General features: G+C 35.2%; 1 protein-coding gene across 4 annotated transcripts in view; it reads left to right on the forward strand.

Moving 5' to 3' along the window:
* Window positions 1-15,189, forward strand: part of GTDC1 (glycosyltransferase like domain containing 1) — a 290,620-nt gene that overhangs the window by 6,165 nt on the left and 269,266 nt on the right. For 2 of the 4 annotated variants that reach the window (XM_021710852.1, XM_008054918.2), the window contains exon 1: window positions 13,505-13,591. The gene's annotated coding sequence lies outside the window, so the exon portion shown is untranslated. Of the gene's footprint in view, window positions 1-13,504; window positions 13,592-15,189 lie in introns of those variants that run through there. The other 2 variants (XM_021710851.1, XM_008054916.2) reach the window with 2 other exon arrangements.

Below are 15,189 nucleotides of genomic sequence, written 5' to 3' on the forward strand. Positions count from 1 at the left end.
GGCTAATTTTTTGATTTATTGTAGAGATGAGGTCTCACCAAGTTACCCAGGTGGGTCTCGAACCTGCGGGCTCAGGCAATCCATTCACCTCAGCCTCCTAAGGTGCTGGATTACAGTCTGAGCCACCGAGCCCGGCTTCTTTCTTTTTTTTAAAAAATTAATTTAATTTGTTTTTGTTTCTTGTTAAATAATTTTCTCTTTGTTTCATAGAAATATTTTAGTAAATATTTAGAAATATTTTTGAGTAAAGAACTAACATTGAGATTCTGTAAGTTTCAGAGGAAGAATAGAAGACAGATTAAATGTGGCTGCAGGTAGGGAGATCCGTTAGAAGGTTTTTACATAGTTCAGGTTGAAGATGTTGAGGGAGGCTGGAGGCAGAAGGGTTTGGAAGGAGGGCCAGATAACAGAGGACTGGGTGTGGGTCAGATCAAAGCTCTGTGGCCTGTTGATTTGCTTAGAGATATGCAACAGTGTCTTGCTTGCTAGTAGAGGTCACTTTCTAATTTTGAGCCTTTCTTCCACCCACATCATTTTGGTAGACTGGAACATGTTTCCCTCCCTGTACCTTGGAGTTCATGTATTTAAGTTGGAATTCCAGAAGGAAGCAAGAATTTGAATAGTTGTGTGAGCCAAGAGTGTCTACCATATTTTCTCAACTCTGTATTTTCTGGGCTCTTGGTTCCTCTTCTTAAAGTAGAACTTACTATTGTTCCGTCTGAGACCCAGTTCAGATGTTTTACAATATTTATCATTCTATATTATAATTATATCCGGGACTGGGGCCAGAGGCTATATTTGGGTCATTTTAATATTATAAAATGCTGGGTGCGGTGGCTCACACCTATAATCCCAGCACTTTGGGAGGCCAAGGTGAGAGGATTGCCTGAGCCCATGGGTTTGAGAGCAGCCTGGACAACTTGGCGAGACCTCATCTCTACTCTACAATAAGTAAAAAAATTAGCCGGGCATGGTGGCATGTGTCTGTAGTTCCAGCTACTTAGAAGGCTGAAGCAGAAGGTCACCTGAGCCCAGCTGGACATAGCTGCGGGGGCTGTGAGTGTGCCACCGCACTCCAATTGGGGTGACAGAGTGTGACCAACTCAAAAAAAATGTGTAAAACACTTAGTGTAATTTTTAGAATGTTTTCATTCGACAGAATGTAATCATTGCTTGTTGAATAAAGTAAATTTGTTTATGTTTTGTGGTCACATAGACCTTCCTACTCCCCACACAGGCCTCGCATATGCTTCTTAGGGTCTTTCTGTGCCTGATGCTTTAGATCCAGATCTAGAAACCACTCACCCTGCCTTCTCCTAATTTCTGCTTAGTTATCTCATCATCAGCAAGATGCTCTCTGATAGTACTATATAAAATACCCTCCTCACTCCAGCCGTCAGTATCCCCTATTGTCTGTTACCTTGTGTTATTTTTCTTTAAAGGTACCTCCATGTGACATGCATTTACTTGATGATTGTCTTTTTACTCCTGTTAGAAAAAAATTGCTTGTGATGAGAGTACCCTTTGCTTTGTTGCCTAATTTGTCCCCAAGCACCTGGAACAATGATGGGCAGGCACTTAGTAGGCACAATAAGTATTTGCTGTATGATAAAGTTATGGCTGAAAAGGGCAAGGTACATTCATGTGTGAATTTGCTTGTAAGTTTATGGAAGCCATGCTGTTGTTGTTATGACTTTTATGATATCAAATCATTAATATTGCTCTCAGAAAATAAAAGCAAATTCTATTTTATTTAGATTGTGCCTGTGAAATCTAATTATGGATTGGTATTTGTTTTAAAAATATTTGAATGCTAAGCATATCCAGTAAGAAAACACTTTTATTATCCATGCCAGCTTAATTTTTAAGGCAGTGAAATGGAAGACTGTCATTTCAGTAGCAACTTATTTTCATTTGTGAGAATGAAATATTTTGAATATCCTAATTGATTTTTGAAGATGTTTTTACAAGAAAATAATCCTTGTTTCTGTACGTTGTACATTTGCCTTTAGGATGAAAAAAGACCTAGAAATGTACATGGACATTATGTGCTCAGAAAGGTGTGAGCTCTAACTGAATTGATTTTTGGCAAATTTGTCAGGAGGAGGGTCAGTCAGTCCAAATGTAAAATGTAAATCTAGAGAATCTGGATACTTTATAGGAGATCTGACTTTAAAAATTATTTTATATGCATATTTAAACTTTGCAAAGAGATTCTAGACAATTTGCCATGAGCTAAAGTTCATTTTTTATTGTGTTTTATGGCAAATTCACTTGGATATTTTTCCAGAAATCTTTAGTCTATAATTTGGCAGTAAAAAGTTGGTTACCAAATCAATATTATTATATGACTTTTAGTGTCATAAGAATTCCCTTTTGGAAACCCATAAAAGCTCATTTTTTTCTCACTATAAACTTTATCTGTCACTTTTCTAGAAGGTCAGAGTACTAATGTTGGAGGTGATTTGCTTGGGGACAAAGAGTCAACAAAGTGGTAATAAAGTTAAAAAATGCCACATGGTGCTTTCCTAAGATTAGGATTTCTCTTTCATATCAAGTTTGTGCTTATTTTAAAATATAGAAATTTATATATTGATAGGTATATTTTTAGTGCTCTTTAAATCAGTGAAATAAGGCTGCCTCTAATTTTTTTATTTATGTAATTTAATATTTTTATTCGTATTTTTTGTTTTTTGGGGGTTGCTTCCTAATTATTTGTATACTTTTAGCAGTAAGGGTTTTTTTTGCTAGATTTGTAAGTTAGGCTTTTCAGAATAATGGTTTGAAAAATGAAATATGATGAATATGAGTGGAGAGCAATTCCAGGAACAGAATTATTTCTTATCACTTGAAAATGAAACATGTTACTTAGATTTTTAAAAGTACTGTAACTTGGAGTTTCCATTTAAAAATATTGCTCTACTAAGTTCCAGTTGCCATTGATTAATGTTTATTGAGTATTCAGTCACATATTACAAGCATATAAATATAGAAAAAATCTGAGTAGTTATGAGAAGCCTTTTAAAATTATAAGTCTCTGTCTCTGTCAGTTGAGCATCCAGTCAGTCCTTTTCTTAAAAACATGTGTAGCACATATGGATGATTATGCAGTAACATTTTCCAGCTTTCTTAATATAAGACACTTCAGAAATTAAGTGTGAAACTATTTCTTTTCAATTCCATTCACCTTAATTAAATATTTCTCCTTATTTCAAGAGCCACAGCTAATTATTTAAAGCATAAATTAATTTTGACTTTTTACCTGAACTTTAAAACTTTGAGCTTGTACTGTAGTTCCTTGTGTGACCCTATTCAAAACTGTAAGTACCAAAATAGTATTTTCTGACACACTCTGTCAAAATGTGTCAAAGACAGCTCTAGATTTCTTATGTATAAAAAAAGATGTTGCTCTGTTTACAATTATTTAATAAGTACATTTTTAGATTAATCAAGAATTACTTTTATTCCATACATTGCATGAGCAGTGTTTATTTACAAGACCAAATGATAGTGTTTGTGAATTACTATAGCACTATTAGTTTTAACTGTTGATGATTAGTTTTTTTAGTAAGTTTCTTTATAGCAATAGTAATTAGAATAATTTGAAAACGACTTGCAAGCTCCTGAGGGGAGGAAGCTTTCAGCAATTGGGAAGTAGTATATTACTTCAAACAATTTGGCCTCTTTCTCTAAAGTTAAAAAAACATTTTTGGTTTTTTTTTTTTTTTTTTTTTTTGAGTTGGAGTCTCACTCTGTCACCCAGACTGGAGTGCAGTGGCCGCTCCCAGCCACCGCAGCCTCGACCTGCTGGGCTCCGGCGATCCTTCCACCTCAGCCTTCCAAGTAGCCAGAATTATAGGCATGCGCTACCACGCCCGGCTGATTTTTTGATTTATTGTCGAGATGAGGTCTCGCTGCCCAGGCGGGTCTCGAACCCGCGGGCTCAGGCAATCCACTCACCTCAGCCTCCCAAAGGCGCGGGATTACAGGCTGAGCCACCGAGCCCGGCTTTATGGTTTCTTTTAATTGAAGTTGAAATATTATCAATGAGGATAACTCCAGGAAGAAAGTGAAACACAAAGAGGAAAACAAAATCACTCCATATTCTACCACAAATGAGTATTTATGTCTACCTGTGTGAATGTGTTCTCTCTCTCATATTTATATATTCATTTCACCTTTTATTTTTTATTGTTTGTTTCATGCAATCAGGCAACAGTATAAAGATTTTTCCAACCGGGCTCGGTGGCTCAGCCTGTAATCCCACACCTTGTGAGGCTGAGGTGAGTAGTGAGTTGTCTGAGCCCGTGAGTTCGAGACCCGCCTCGGCAACTTGGTGAGACCTCATCTGTACAATAAATCAAAAAATTAGCTGGGTGTGGTAGCGTGTGCCTGTAATTCCAGCTACTTGGAAGGCTGAGGCGGAAGGATCACCCGAGCCCCAGCAGGTCGAGGCTGAAGTGGCTGGGAGCGGCCACTGCTTTCCGGTCTGGGTGACAGAGTGAGACTCCAACTCAAAAAAAAAAAAAAAAAAAGATTTTTCCATGTCAATTAATATTCTTCCTTATGATATTTTATTACTAATCATAAGAGACAGCTTTTTGTAGGATAGTTTGATTGTTTTTAACTTGGCGCAAACACTTCAGTAAAGATTCTTGATAATTTCCAGGATTAACCTTAGAATTTGTACTGTGAATCAAAAGATGTGCGTAGTTTTTAAGCTTTTTGTATTGTGATCAGATGCAATCGAATATTTTAATACTTTAAAGCAAAACTAACCGTATGCATCAGTAAAATAGCAGCCTTCAGTGTACATTTTCAGGACTTGAGAAGTGTACCTTTTTTTTTTTTTTTTTTGAGTTGTAATCTCACTCTGTCACCCAGGCTGGAGCATAGTGGCATGCTCACAGCCTCCCCAGCTTTGAGCTGCTGGGCTAAGGTGCTCCTTCCGCCCCAGCCTTCCAAGTTGAAACTACAGGCATGTGCTACCACACCTGGCTAATTTTTTGATTTATTGTAGAGACGAGATCTCACCAGGTTGCCCAGGCTGTTCTTGAACCCATAGGCTCAGGGAATCCCCTTACCTCGGCCTCCCAAAGTGCTAGGATTACAGACTTGAGTCGCCATGCCCGGCCAGAGAAGTGTACTTTTAATTCACAAACTATCTTTTGCATCTACTTTGCAAATAATTGAAATTTTACCATCATCTGTTGCTGTGCTTCCTTGTAACACACAAGTACTCCTGGGAGAGGTAACACATTGCACTCCAGCAGGAACTTACTCTAAAAAATGTGAAGAAGTTTATGTGATATTTTTAATTTAATTATTGTAAGTAAAGTTTGGACACAAAGTGGATGCACTGAACAACAGGATTGTAAGAATAATAGAATACTTTAATTCTATTAAGATCAGTTGAGGAACTATTGTAGAAAATATAGGATATTGTTTACTTAGTTTTAGTAGCTTAAATTATCAATGCTCTCTAGAATGATTCAGGGTATTTGTTAACTGAGAATGCTTATGAATCCAGTAGAGACACTTATGGTCCCAGATATGGTGTATAAATATACTGGATTGAGATGCAAGAGAGGAATTAATTAACTCTTAAAAAACTTTACTCTGTTTGAATACCCTGTTTTCAAATTGTGAAATTACCTTTTAAAGAGATGATCAGGATGCACAGTGTAGCTTTGGTGAGTTTGCAAAGAATACTCTGTGTTGTAGGGTCTCTGCTTCATTAGACAAAATACTTATATCATTGGAATGTCTCCCTGAAAAGCCAGTTGATAAAGAGATGCTGGTGACAGGCAAGATTACTAAATAGATAAAGTCAGAGTGCTTGCCACAATCAGGAAACTTTGAGCTATTGCTACTCATTTTTTATTCAGTGAAAATGCATGTTACATAATATGGGAAAGCTTGTGCTTCCTCTGCAAAAACTTTGGGGAATAGTAGACTTTCTAGAATTTATACACAGTTGTCTGTGTATTCCTTTTCATTATTCAACAGTTTCAGTTCTAGCTATCTTCAGGATTTAAAAATCCTAGTCTATTATTAACAGACTGACTCTTTTTCTTATAATAGTGGGCAGCTAATAATATGCCTCTTGTGATTTTTAAAAATAGTGATACAGCTCTCATTACAGTATCTATTAGCCCCAGATTTACTCAGCCCTCGTCTAAACTGAGTTTTTGAACTTTTTAGAATTTAGCATTAAATATCTCTAGACTCTGTCCAGTTTTTCTAGTGTTGCCTTTTCAAACTATCAGCAAATGTCTTAGACGTAAGATTATTGAAAAATTTACAATGAGAAAAAAACTGTTACAATAAATAAATAGAAGAAAATAGACTTTTACCTAATACTTCTAATAAATTTCTGTATTCATGTAGAATTTCGGAGATGAAAAAAGTATCACTAAATATTTTAATTGATACTCTTTAACTCATAATTTTATTGGTTTGGGTGTTTAAAGGACAGATCCTAATACTGGCTTCATCTCATATTTCCTAACACCATTTAAAAACATCTGTTACTGCAGAGTGATTTACATTGGTATAAATGAATATTAAAAACATTAAATGTGTCCAACATTGATACATTTAATGATATCTATTTTTAGCCCTTTAGTCTTCATTGGAAATTTCTCTTTCAAGAGTTTACTTGATATTCTTTTGCCGTCTGAGCAGCTAGGATTTTTCATTTTCTTTTAATTATTTTCCCTCACTGATAAATCAGATTGAGTTGTGAAATTTTCATTTTTCATTAGAAGTGAGTAATTCCAGAACTTTATACTTGGTGACATTTATTTCAGCTCATCAAGGGAATGCCACCCATGTTTGCTTAGGTTGCTATACTTCAAATAGGACATTGAGAATGTTTGTATGTTAGAGTAACACTGCTATTGCTGTTTCAAAATTAACTGAAAATGTGATATGTGCCTCCCACTTGGAGAGGAAAACTTCTCAACAACTTTTTATTTAGTTAATATGGATTAAGTTCTCAAAAGATGTTTGAGTGAGACTCACTTGCACCAGTATAGTTAAGAATCTGTTAATCATGTTATTTTAAACTTATTTGTTGTGTATATTTATAATTACCCTGTGCAAGCTAAGTCTGAGTTAAATTTTGACATAGAAACCAATGTTAGGGTAGCAAGATAATGCTTTTGTCCAATTAATAATGCCAGTACAAAGATTAAGCCAGCTGATTCCTTCCAGGTCATGGACTTGACTATCCTTGGGATAAATATTCTTGTAGAGTACAGTCAGGTTGGGGAAGATGGTTTCCCAGGGCATGGAATATAGTTTCTAAATCCCTCAACAGGGCTGTTAGCAGAACTTTTAAAATTTAGACTGAGGTGTTGCATTTTGCATAGAGCTAGATGCCACCTATTATGTATACATGGTGATGGAATCTATACAAGTTCTGCGAGTGTAAATAGTAATTAGCGACAGTAAGAAGTTATTATTTGTGACTGATAACAATAAAAGTCTTGAATGAAATAACAAGAAATTGCCAGAGCCATTGCTAAACGGTTTTATGGTTTATTGACCCAAAACACATTTATTGAACACTTTCTGTTTGCTAAGTGTAGTAGTAAACGAAGCTGGCCTAGTTAGTGTTCTCTTGGAACTTAATTCACAGTGGAGATATTGACACTAAATAATTACCCATATTAATATATCCTATATAGGAGGATAAGTACAAAGAAGTACTACAGACTATTTTGTCAAGAGGGCCTTGACTTTTATAGTGAGTAGTATATTTTGAGCTAAGCTGAAGTCAGCTATATGGTTGACTTCTTCACCTACTACTCCAACCCTTTCTTTTTTTTTTTTGAGTTGGAGTGTCACTCTGTCGCCCAGACTGGAGTGCAGTGGCCACTCCCGGCCACCGCAGCCTCGACCTGCTGGGCTCCGGTGATCCTTCCGCCTCAGCCTTCCAAGTAGCTGGAACTACAGGCATGCGCTACCATGTCCGGCTAATTTTTTGATTTATTGTAGAGATGAGGTCTTGCCTGCCCAGGTGGGTCTCGACCCTGCGGGCTCAGGCAATCCACTCACCTCAGCCTCCCAAAGGCACAGGATTACAGGCTGAGCCACCGAGCCCGGCACATTCTTATCATATGAATCTAGAATCCTAGTTCTTAAGACCTACTATTCTGTCAAAAAGGTGGCTGTCCAGAGCTGGGGGCGGGTGAAGAATAAAGGTTTGACTTCTGGGGAGTAATGGTTATACTGGGCTCTGGGAGGGTTCATGAGGGATTAGAACAAAAATTTGACTATTTTACTACCCTAACTATATGGTATCTAGTTTTATGTAACTTATACCACTGATGTACTGGACTTACAAACTAGGAGGTGTTATTATTGTATGTAATTAATACATTTGTTATTTTATAGTGAAATTTGTATTTCACATGCATATAAAACATATACCACAATATATGTATCATTTACAAATTAATAATTATTAAAAATTTTTATTTAATCATAACAGTCTAAGTGAAGTATAATGGGAAGTCTAAGTACCTGCAGTGAAGTATAATGGGATGAAATGTGACTATAAAGTCCAAAGACCTGAGTTTATCTTGCTCTGTTACTGACTCTGTGATGCTGATATTCTTTATTTCTTCTGTACAACAAAAGTGGTTGAACAATGGTGTCAGTATTCCTTCCACCAATGATTCTGTAACACATCTTGACTTCTCTACTTGGGTACTCATATCCAAATTGGTCAGGTAGCCCAATTTTCTCTCACTGAGCTGGTTTATAGCCCATTTCAAGAAGGTAGAAGACTTGAATAAATGCCATCTTCAGAAAGCAAATACATTATTATCTTGTCAAACTTTTATGACATGAATAGTTGTTGGCAGAAAGTATTTAAAAATGCCTTTTTTCTTCCCCTTTAAATAAAAGCCTAATTACTAAATGTGGACTGGGATCTCCAGATTGAAGGTGAGGGAATTGGCTTCTCATCCTACTTCCACTTCTTGAATTAAACTAGGATGATAATAGATCAAACAAAATAAAAAAAAAACTGCAGATGATTTTCAAAATTCATGGATCTTACAAATATTCTCTGGGGCCATGAAACTCACTTTGGCCTTGAATTAAATTGCTTATACTGTTTCTCCCATTTTCTGTGATCATTGTTACTTCATTGTATCAGTAGTTTAAAATAAACACATATCTATATTAAGAAATATTATTTTTCATAAATTATGATTTCTGTGAACAATAAAAAAATCAATATTTGAAAGAGTGCACAAGAAAATGTGTTCAGATATACTTGCTGCTTGATTTAGGTTAGACTTTAGGAATAACTGTAAATCATTAGTAGTTAGCTCAGCACTGTCTGATGCATGTTTGCTCAGAACCTGTATTAATGTTACCATAAAGTAGCTAAAGAATGCAACTTCCCATTTCCCTTGATTTTCAGTTCAGCTACACAAAAACTTAGTGACATCTACTATGTGCCCAGGTCCTGAGATAATTCTCAGGAAAATAATGGTATAGTCCCCATCCTCCAGATTTTCACAGCCTCATAGAAAAGCAGGACATGGACATAGAGTGAAACAAGTATGATGATACTGTACAGAGTAAAAGGGAAGTCATGTTTAAGAGAAGTTCAGGGAAAGACTTCATAGAAATGGTGATTTATGAGCTGGAATTTTAACAAAAGTTCATCAGGTGAACACAAATGAAAGGCTCATGAAAGAGAGATAATGGTGTGAAATCATGGAATCTACAATAGTTATGTGAGTGTGGGTGCTTGATATTGATATAGTGTAGAGTCTGGAGAAGAGCGGGAGGTGGGATTGAAGTGAGAAAAGGCCAAATGTGTCTGTAGTGAAGAGAAAGAAGAGGCCAGGAAATGAGTCTTAACTGCCATGTGTAGGGCCTTGGATTTTATCCTTAGATGATGGATGGTTTTTGAATAAGTCACTTCATGATCAGATTTCCATTTTGGAAAGATTATTTGTAATTTAGCTTATGCAGAATGGTGTGATGAGGGCAGGATTGTACAGTAGCATGGAGACCCAGTTAAAAGAATAATGCTATAGTTTAAATGAGAGATGAGATGCTTTTCTGGTGTAAAACTTTCTATTGATTCATAAATATGCTGCCACATTTATAAATATCAGCAAATTGAAAATGTTTGTAATATTCAGTAGAACTAACTTATTCCTACTTATATAGGTTGAACTTATTCATGAAATGAATAGCAATGAAAAATTGAAAGAAGGTTGGTATTTTGTCAGTGAAATTAAAGCACTAAACTCATACACACACAAAATTTTGCTATATAACATCATAAAAATAAAGTAATGAATTTATAACATATACATATATAGTTATTTAACCTGCGAATTAAATAAAAATGTTGCTATAAGTACATATAAATTATGCATATTTGAAAACAAGTGAGTAATATCATAGGGCCTGGTGCATGGTAAGTACTCAGTAACTATTTGTTGAATTTGCATTTGATACTTGAGAGTTGTATCTAAGACTTTATATTAATTCAGGTCCTGGAATAAGTGATTTGGTATTTTAAAGCAGAAAGTTAAATTCTAAATCAAGAAAAATGAAAATATTTGTCAGGGAAAATTAAACAATCATGTATACATATAAGATTGTAATTTTGCAAAGAGAAAGACTTCAAAGATCATTGCAACTCATATAATTGGAAAAGCACATTTGAAAATAGCTTTAAATAGTCTCACAGGCTGTATGCCTTACCAATTTTCTTACCACATCTTGGTTTTGATGTCTAAATTCTTAATTCTTAGTTACCACAATAGGACACAGAATCAGAGTTGGAGAAATTAGCACATCCATAGCACTTAGAGAGTATAACTTAATATATTACTACATCTTTTCCACTTTTAACCTGTGATTTTTTTTTTTAATGTTGCTGTAAGTACATATAGTAGTACACAACTCATTATAAATGCTGGGTTATATATCCCAGAACCAAATAATGGAATAGTGATCAGTTTCCATGTGGTGGTATCTGCAATTCAAACTAATGCTCAGGAAATGGAGTCATTCCTTACTATTAGCCAAACTTTCTTTAATTTTATGTAGAGTATTATCAGTGCATAGAGTTTTATGATTGCAAAGTTATTACTCTGATTTGCTGCCAGATTACATTTCAGTCTTCAGAGATTGCATTGAGGTTTTAGGGTTTAGGATGAATTTGCTATGCCTGATTTTTATAGACAGACTTAAAAAATAATTTTAGTAGAATCTGTTTATCTTTGTCTCTTTTTTTTCTTATAATAACTGAATGTAGTTCATTACTTTGAGGAATTTTTTTTGCAAAATGTATTTTTATTTTATACTCACTCTTAATAGGTTCTGTTAGGGGAATCACTGGTGACATGTTTCAAAGCAGAGATCTTTTCTTGCTTTTTTTTTTTTTTTTTTTAACAGCTTAATGAGATTTCAGGTATATTTTAACAACTGGGGTTTCCATGATGAATCATTAAAATAAGTGAGTGGGCTGGAAGGTAATACTAACTTTTCTCAACATTGCCCTGTTTTACTCTGCTGGGTTATTGACTGCTTTTTAAATAGAATCTGGGTGGATGTTCAGAAGTGAAGAGGGAGAAAGGGTTAGTAAGAAAATACCAGGTAAGCTTCTGATGACCTATTGAGAAATACTACTGAGACTTACTTGCCCTAACTTAAACCACTTAGTGTTTGAGCTCACTGTTTTTTGCATTAGCAAGCTTAAGTTTCCAAATATTGTATGTAGGTAAATAGAAAGTTATGTTCAACAATTGAAGGGTATCAAGCCATATGCAGATTAGCCTGTGGAATCAATTTCTCATATGTGTGGGATTAAAACTGTTAAAATCATAATTCTTGAAACTGTACCTTCCTACAATTAATAATAGAAAGATGTCTGTGGAATATATTAATACAACAGTTCCTCTGATTTAAAATTATTACTGAGTGTTTTGTTGGAAAATTATTTGAATATTATTTTCATTTTGGTAACTGAGTTGACATCAGAAATGAGGTGTAATTATGGGTTTCTAATGTAACTAAAATTTATTTTTTAAAAAATGCATATCTCCTTCAGTAAATCAATGGCATAGTGCAAATATTTTATATCTATACTAAACTAAAAATTTTCAACTGCCATAGCAATTGTAACTGCTAAAAGAGATAGACAAAAATGTAGTTCACCTTGAAAATAATCATGGCTCAGGGAATAAAAAAATTGGGTCAAGCCTAAAATAAATGCAGGTACAATGACAAAAAGTTTTAATAATAATTTTAAAATATTCATAGCATTGGTTTCAGGCTACTTTTGTTCTCTGTTATTAGTGCACTGTTAGTTTTTAATTGAGATGACACTGATGGCGCATTTTCATTTTGATCAAAATGTTTGTATGAAATACTATTGGGATTTTTCAATTTGTATTTCCTTTTAATTATAAATATACATTTTTGGAAAGGCAGATGATTCTTAAGTAGATCATTTTGACTTCTGGGGAACTTAAATAGAATTTGAAATGGTATTAAATTTCTGTGTCACAGTTCTCACTTTGACTCATTTTATATTGCCAAATTTAATGTTTAGCATTTAACCATGTATCATTAAATCATAGTATTGATAATGAATTAAACTTTCATAAAGCTTTCATAGTATAGTAGATTCCCTCTCATCTGGTGTCACTGGGGAACAAAATGTGCTGAAGAATTGAGTTTTTCTGTAGCTGAAGCTTTTTTAATCAGAAAAACTTAAAAATTGATGAAAATTTATTTGAAATATTTTATTTGCTCTTTTGGGGAGCAAGAATGGAGTGATCGTTTATCCTTTTTTTAATGTCACATATCATTCTGAGTGTCATGCAGAAAAGATGTGGACTTTCTGATTGGTGTTTGTTCTCCAGCATAAGTTTTTTTTTTTTTTTTTTTTAATATTTCTTCTTTTTAAAATGCCATACCCCTAATTCTGGTATTCTAGCTCACTTTAAATCTTTCTGGGTTTAAGTCTTTGGTGTTACTTGTGAATGTTTTAACAGATTCATAAACTTAGGCACCCATATAAGACATGTGATTCTCTTCCATCTTTTGACAAACACCTAGTCACAGTTTCTTGCCATAAAGGAGACCATGTCTTTGCTTTGGAGTTTGCACTTTCCATGTTGAGGTCCTGTTCCTGCTGATCCCAAGCACTGACTCCTTAGTATGTATTCACCTTACCCACTTGTGATTGACTATGTTATCAGAGTGACCACCTGCAGTTTTCTTTGTTGCTAAAATGGGCAAATAGTGTACTCCCTTTATATTTTAGCAAATTTTACTATGCCAAAAAGTGGGATTTTTTTCAACTTCGTGCAATTTATTTGTTTCAAGTTATTTCTAAAACAAAACCCAAGCACAGCAAAGGTATTTGAACTGTTCTTTAATGTGCTGTAATGACATTTTAGTTGAATCTTATATTTAAAAATCAGTTTCCCCCTTTGCTTGCATCTAATGGGGATCATCTTTCTTCTAGGTTATGCTTCAAGGAAACGATAGGGAAGAACACATTTTCTTCTTGCTGTAAACCTTGCAATAGAAGTAAGTGGGGGAACTGCCAGGATATGTCATTCTCCATAAAACAAGCAGAACAAATTTCCATGAATCAAAGCCACTAAGTATAGTTTTCAGAGATGGTAGGACATAGTTACTCTCCCTAGAAAAATATCCAAAATGCAGACACACCCATTGGCCACCAGAAAAATGCTCAAGTAAATGCTAGTTTAAACTTGTATATTTCACTCTTCTTACTGAGCTATTAAAGGGGGTGGAAATCTACTATAGCTGTAATCTTTTTTCCCCTTTTCTATTTTTCAACCTCCCACATGCTTAGTGTTCAGTTCTGCTTACTGAGTGTTGTGAATTGAATCTATAGCAGCACCTACATGTACTGCCTCCACAATGGGTGATAGTTTGCAGATAACTTGTGATTCAGACCCATGAGAAACATCTGTAAAATATATGGCGTGATATGTACTTTAGATTAATCATGGAAAAGGGCAGAATAATGAAGAATCAGAAAGCATTGTTTTTTCCTAATATCAGTACTACTTTTCTTTGAGATTAGATGAATGAATATTCTTTAGAGTACTTTGTGCAACATTTTATCATTTGGGAAAATATGTCAGATCATTTATACAAGAGCCTTTTAGAGACCTTTTAAACGTATAAAGAGCATATATACCTTAGCGTGAGTAGGTCAGAGGAAATAAAGCAAGATAGTAGATAACTGTGATGTGATCTAGTAAGCAAATAAATGTTAACCTGCTTTTATTCTGTCTTTCTTGAAAGCTTTGATATAATTTTCAAAATTGCCTTTTATTGTTCTTTCAGTTACCTTCTAGAAGTTTCCATCATTTGAAGGATTAGTGGCTGCCACTTTGTTGAATACTGAGAATGTTTGTTAACTCATTGAACATTGCATTATTAGAGCAGAAGTCTCCAGTGGGTCTGAAAAAAAAATCAAACTTTGCATAGCTCAACCTCTGGGCTTACCTCTTACCCACAAAATCTGCAGGGCTCTCAATTCATGTTTAAAATGCAAGCTGCTAGCTGGGCTCGGTGGCTCAGCCTGTAATCCCGCGCCTTTGGGAGGCTGAGGTGAGTGAATTGCCTGAGCCCGCGGGTTCGAGACCCACCTGGGCAGCAAGACCTCATCTCTACAATAAATCAAAAAATCAGCTGGGCGTGGTAGCGCATGCTTGTAATTCCAGCTACTTGGAAGGCTGAGGCGGAAGGATCACCGGAGCCCAGCAGGTCGAGGCTGCGGTGGCCGGGAGCGGCCACTGCACTCCAGTCTGGGCGACAGAGTGAGACTCCAACTCAAAAAAAAAAAAAAAAAAAATGCAAGCTGCTGATGAAGAATGGGTGATGTCTACTTAATTTCAAACACATGTGCACATCCACTTTTCCTACCTATTCCTGCTGGGTAGAGGAGGGCCATGAAAGAGAATTACTGAATTTAAAATGCTTGAAGATTTGAAGATATTGTTTTTTCTTTAGTAGAGTAATTTATACTAATAATGGGAGGGACTGATTTATAAGCTACTTTGCCTCCCAGGCACTTTCTAATTTTATTTTGTGGAGAAGATGAGACTGAGTCCTACAAAGTTAGGTAACTTGTCCATAGTCAAACAGCTAGGA

Source organism: Carlito syrichta, unplaced genomic scaffold, assembly GCF_000164805.1.
Source record: "Carlito syrichta isolate Samal-C Ts95f unplaced genomic scaffold, Tarsius_syrichta-2.0.1 Scaffold301613, whole genome shotgun sequence".
In the NCBI taxonomy this organism is placed as follows: Eukaryota; Metazoa; Chordata; class Mammalia; order Primates; family Tarsiidae; genus Carlito; species Carlito syrichta.